Here is a 6,280-nt window from a genome sequence, read left to right as displayed (position 1 = left end):
CTGGGCCCGCCTGGTTTCCATGGCGCCCGGGCACAGCTTTCGCCTGAGCCCCCAGTCCGGGATGGAAGCCTGGGGGGCGGGCTGCCCCCACACACGCAGGTGGGGCGCTCGTCTCTAGTGCGTTCAGGCCGATGCTCCACTTCTCCAGGGGCCCTTCGAATTCCAAATCTGAACTCCGACGCCCAGTGCCAGCCAGGGCCAGCCAGACCCCATGGGCTTTAGGGTTTGGAGAAGCCCGTTGAGGCTGGGCGCCAGCTGCTCCCGTGAGTGGGTCTGACGCCCCCGGCAGAGGGCCAGGTTCACAGACCAGGACCTTACGCGGCAGCTGGGACTGGGTGTGCCAGCCCCGGCTAGGAGTTCACCTGGCACGTCAGCCTCTCTGCCCCGCCTGCTCCACACATAACTCCTGCCATGTCATGTCCGACAGGCCCTGGGCCCGCGATGTTCCAGACACCTGCTCCTCTCGCCTCGGAGCTGGTCGTGACAGAAAGCCCAGCCGGCCAAGGCTCTGCAGGGCACAGAACTGTCTAGTCTCCTTGCCCTCCCTGCCTGCTGCCATCTTGGCAGGTGGGCGACAGTTCACCCTTGTGGCTTCTCAGCCCCGTCTCCCCATCTGCCACGGGCTTCCTCTCTCCCTGCTTCAGAGTGGGTCCCGTGGCCTGTGCAGGGAGCCCGAACAGACACCACTTCCCTGGACTGTCCACGCCCCACAGCTGCCCTGTGGGACGGGCTGAGGCCCCGGGTTTCCTGGTCTGAGGAGCCGCCTGCCCTCAGCCCTTGGTTCCCCTCCTGCCCTTTGAAACATTTCTCAGCCTCCCTCCCCTTGTTCCACGGCCCCCACGCCCACGGGGACACCAGAGCATTTGGCTTTGTCCCTAACGGCACTGGGCCTGGCTGGGGAATGGATTTCTGCAGGGCTAGTCCTGGAACGGGGCTTTCCACCTTCCACAGGCCTCGGTTGGCACGACAACCAGGAGCCACCGGACTGTGGCTGTGGGCCAGGCCGCGAAGCCCCGTGGCACCAAGGGCAGCAACCCGGCTCCCTCTGTTGGTTCACCCACCCGGGGATCCCTGCCCAAGCACACAGGGTCATCGGCCCCACGTCCACAACGTCCTCAGACGCTGCTGATCGCTGTGCCCTGGTGTACGAACGATGGGACGGATCAGGAGAAATGTGGAGCCATTGACCCAGAACTCCCTGTGATGCCAGCCAGTATCCCACAATCCCCTGCAGCCAGCGTGCTGCCCCGCACCCTGGCACGAGGGTCCCCGTGCGAGCGGACACCAGAGCCTTCCCCGTCGCACGGGATGAATTGACCCAGCAGAGGCGCACGAGCCCTGCGAGATGGAGGCAGAGCATTTCCTGCTCCGGCCCAGTTGGCAGCCGACCCCCTGCCGCAGCGAAGGTATTCAGACACACCAGCCGTGAAACAAGCTCCTTCCTCCCCTTGGATGGAGCTGTCCGAACCCATCCGTGTCCGAGTCTCTGCCTGCCGCCGTGCGGCACATACCCGCAGCCCCCAGTGCCGCCTGCCCGGTGCAAGTCTGCCACGGTGCACGCTGCTGGGCTGCCCAGCCCTGCCTCTGCGTGTGCTCCCGCGTTGGCTCCCTGTCCATCACTGCCGCTGTCTTTCCTGCTGCTTCCTGGGCTGGGCTCCTCCGACTCTCTGCCTGCCCAGCCCTCGTCTCTTTTCTCCTCCAGGCCCCTCGGAGAGACCCACTTCCTCCACGGCTCCCCTGGAGCAGGAGTAACCCCCTCGCCTCGTGTGGTCACTGTCCTATGGAGGGGCACGCAGACCACTTACAGCGCGTGGTACGAACAAGGGAGCTCTACAGCCTCACCTGAGAGTCAGCCGGCTTTATTGCTCCAGCTGTAGCGGCTCCTACACGAAGGTCCCAGGTTCAGATCTGCCCAGTGACAGTTACATTATCTGCCCGGCGCATCAGATTGGCTCAGGTCTTGTCCCTAGGGATCTAAACTGGGTAGCAATCTGTTTAGGCTTGAAAAGAGGGGAAGGTGTCTAACCAGCCGAGGGAGCGATGCCCTGCACAGCCTCGCAAGGGCAGTAGAGGGGGCTAACACCCCCAACTTCCCACCTGGATACGCTGAAGCAGAAGATAATGACGCTGCTGTTCTGTGACTACGGGCAGCCAATGGCTGGTGATGATGGACACTGGGTGGGGAGGACCCCGAGTTACTGCAGAGAATTCTCTCCCTGGGTGGCTCGCCCGCATGCTGAGGGTCCTAGGGCTTGTCTGGACTGACCGGAGGGTTGATGCTGCAGCGGTCGATCTTCTGGTGTTTGATTGAATGTGTGTGTGTGTGGGGGGGGTGCGTCTACACGGCAATAAAAGTCCCGCTTCACGGCGGTGCTGGCCCCGGTCAGCTGCTGGGCCGCACAATTGCCATGTGGATGCCCTGGCTCAGGCCGGAGATCTGGGAGCCTGTGCCTGGGACCTGCGTGTTACTGCAGGGGGCCCTGACCACGGCAACACCTCTCCGGGCCGGGTGAAAATGGGGAGTGTCCTCTGGCTGAGCTGGGAGCAGCTGCCCTGACTGCGGAGTGTGTGGCGGGCAGAAGCCTGGTGCCTACTGGTGCCAAGGCCCTCGCAGCCCCCTCTGTCCAGAGCCTGTTTCCTTCCTGAGCGGAGGATGAGACCAGCCCTGCCTGCAGGGGAAGCAGGGACTCAGCCCTGCCTGCAGCTGTTCTGCGGGGCCCAGGTCTCTCCGCATGAAGCAGCAAATTGGGTGTTTAATCCCCCCGGACCCAGCTCCGCAAGCAGCAAACCGGGAAGGCAACCCCTGAACGAACTGCAGGTCCAGCCAGTCCCTGCTTGGCTCTGCTCCCCACCGTCCTGCGTGAGCCCTTTGCCGGTGGGGGCAGGTCGCGGGTCGGAGGCGCCAAAGCCTTAGACTCCAGTCCTGTCCAGCACCCTCTTTGCATTCCTGCGTGGCCAGCCGCAGCGGGACCGGGGCCGGAGTTACTGGCAGGTGGAGCCGCCTGGAGGGGAATTTCTGTGTAGCCGGGCATAGTTGTCCCGGCGCCAGCAGCTGCTGCCAGGATGGTGGCAGCGCGGGGTCAGGCCCAGCTCCCTGGCCATTCATAAAAACCCAACTCCCCTCGCTTGGCTCGGTTCCAGCTGGCGCCCTGCACAGGGGGAGCGAGCCAGCCGTGCCCACTGCTGAACGCAGAGCACGTGTCGTCGCCGCGGCCCGCTCGTTAGGAGCAGATTTAAGGGCAGCGTCGTGCCTGCCGTGTCCCCTGGCTGTGGGGCCGGAGCACGGAGCTGGAGGGGGCCGGGGGCCGGGCTGCGGGTGCATCTCTGGAATCTCTGAGCAGGGGGCAGAGCTGTGGGGGGACAGGCATGTAGCTTGCAGGGAGCATGTGCGGCATGGGAGAGCTGGAGGCTCTTTCTAAATCCAGGGCATTTCCCCCTTCCTGCGGCGGGATGGGCTGTGAGTCCGGCCAGGAGAACTAGAACAGCCCTGGGAGAACGGGTCACCTTGGAGTGGGTTTTGCTCAGAAAGCAGAGCCGGGAGCAACGGCCCTTCCTGCCCCCCCCAAGCTTGGGCCCCTGTGCCGGCCCTTGGGCCTTGCTCCGTGGGGTACTGGAGGCTAAGGAGGAATCAGTGGGTGGCGCTGAAGCCCACCTCCCGCTAGGATCCCAGCCACAGGCCGGGCACTACAGTGAGAAACCCCCACCCCCAAAGACCGTACGGTCTAACCAGCCCAGCCCACAGGTAGCGAGAAGGAGACAACCGCTGAGCAGAAGACTGGGTGGCTGAGGCCATTAAGTGACTTGGACAAGGTCACGCAGGAGTCGGTGGCAGAGCCAGCCACAGGGCCTAGCGCTTGTGACACTTCGTTCAGCCCCGCAGGCCCTGTGGGATTTGAGGAGGGCTGTGCGGGGAGCCAGACAGATGCCTGGCCTGGAGGATGCGGCAGAGATTGGGCTTTTGGGGCGAAGGAAGCAGTGAGGAGAGGGGACGGGGCAGGCGGGGAGGGCAGAGCTCACCTCCAGGGAGCAAGCAGTGATGGGTTCCAGGAAGGGGTGACGTGCTTGGAGCAATGGGAGAGGATGCGGGGAGCAAACAGCATTGTCATGAAGTTTTGGTCCCTGGCTTCCTCGGCCCCACGTCTGTGTCTGGTCTCCATGTGTGCAGCGGTTGCCAGGCTGCGGTGGTGCTTGGCTCAGGGAAGCTTCTCTCCTGCCAAGAAGGGTGGCCCAAGGCCCTTGCCTCTGATCCTGCCTCCTAGGCAATCTGCAGCCACAGTCCTGGGTATCCCGGCTTCCCACGCTGCCTCTGCCCTCTGTGTGACTCCCCTCAGGGCCCAGGAGGGGTCCCTCGCGAGGCTGGGAGGGGAACAGAGCCCTCGTCCCCATGTCGTCGCCCTGGCAGGAGCCAGCCCAGGCTGCTTTGGAGCCGGGAGACTGACAGGCTGAGGGGGGCCGGCGTGAGGCAGAATCCCAGGCGGGGCGGGAAGGACGAAGCAGAGCTGTTGCCATCCGGGCGCCCGTTCTCGGCGAGCCCTGAAAGGTGCCGACATGCCCATGTGAAGGCAGCCGAGTCCTGCATGTGGCTACTCTGCGGCCCCCCCGCCCCCAGGCTTCCCGAGCAGCCGGCATGGAGATGAGACATGTTCTTGCCTCCCCTGCCCACCCGTGCTAGGCTCGTTCTTCAGAGCCAGGCCCTGTGTCCGGCGCTAACGTCCGCCTGGGCGAGCTCTCCGAGCGGGCTGTCGGCGCGGGACTCTTCTAGGCCCTTCCACCCACAGGAGGAGGAGACGGAGAAGGCTCAGCACAGTCTGGACCAACTTCCTGACCGTGGGCTGTGCGGCAGCTTCCTGGCGAAGGGAGCTGCATGGCAGGGACCATTGAAACCAGCACCCTGGAGAACGGACTGTAAGAGACACGGGCCTCGGGGAGAGGGGAACCGCTAGAGGGAGCCTGCAGGCTGTAGGGCTGCAGGGGCCATGGGCAGCCCGAGGGCCACCAGCAGCCCACGGGGGTTCTGGCCCACGATTTTGTGGACCGTTTCCTCCGCATCGGTTTTTCCCGACTGGTGTTGTTACAGCCACACGCACTACGGCTGTGTCCAGACTGCATCCTTCTGCCGACAGAGGGATGCAAATCAAGCACTTCAGAAATGCAAATGAGCCTGGGATTTAAATATCCCGGGCTTCATTTGCATACTCACCCTCGGACACCGGGCCGATCACGCGCCCTTTCGAAAGCGATAGTAAAGTCTAGCCGCAGCTCTGCCGACAGCGGGGAGCTTTTCCGGCAGATCCTGTACTCCTCATTTTTTGAGGCGCCGCGGCTACACTTCACTTTCACTTTCGAAACGGCCCGTGATCGGCATAGAGCCCGAGCGTGAGTATGCAAATGAAGCCTGGGATATTTAAATCCCAGGCTCATTTGCATTTCCGAAGTGCTTGATTTGCATCCCTCTGTTGGCAGAGGCATGCAGTCTAGATGTAGCCGTAAAGCCAAGGCAGAGCCGCTTCCCTCGGCAGCCAATCGCAGCGCTGCTACGGCTCAGGTGCCCCCCGCCATGTAGTCCAGGCACGTAAGCGCAATTAGCAAAACTACCCGTCTCGGGAGGCTGTCTTGGGGAGCGCCGGCCCCGGGCGCTTGGCGCTTGGCGGGGGGAGCGCCGGCCCTGGGTGCGCGGCGCTTGCGGGGGGGGGGGCGGGAGTGCCGACCCCGGGCGCGCGGCGCTTGCGGGGGGGGAAGCGCCGGCCCCGGGCGCGCAGCCCTTGGAGGGGGCCCCACCCCCGGGCGCGTGGCTATGGGGGGGCCCCGCCCCCGGGCGCCGGCCCCGGGCGTGGGGCTATGGGGGGGGGCCACCCCCGGGCATGCGGCTATCGGGGGGGGCGCCCCCGGGCGCGCAAGTGTCCCCGCCCCCTGGCGCCCGGCAGGCGAACGGCCACGCCCCCTGGCGCCCAACAACCTCAAATGTTTGGGGAGCACTGTGATAGAGCATAGGTTCCCAAACCCTCTTAATCCCCCCCCCTCCCAAGAAAGAGCCCGGTCCATCCAGTAAAAAAATCCAGGGGAGGATGGAGCATCTCAGGCCGCCTTAAAAGGGCAATGCATGCTCTGCTCTTAAAAGGGCAACCATTTTATTTTTTGTTTGCTCAACAAGTTTTGTTGCTATTTTTTGGGGGGTGGGACATGGGGTTTCTCAAAAATCAAAAAGGGGGCGTGATACCAAATAGTTTGGGAACCACTGTGATAGAGGCAGCACAGGGAGGGAGCAACTAGTTGACTATCC

The sequence above is a fragment of the Pelodiscus sinensis genome, chromosome 9 (genome assembly GCF_052426305.1).
Source record: "Pelodiscus sinensis isolate ZL-2025 chromosome 9, ASM5242630v1, whole genome shotgun sequence".
Taxonomy (NCBI): Eukaryota; Metazoa; Chordata; order Testudines; family Trionychidae; genus Pelodiscus; species Pelodiscus sinensis.
This window is presented reverse-complemented; position numbering follows the sequence as displayed.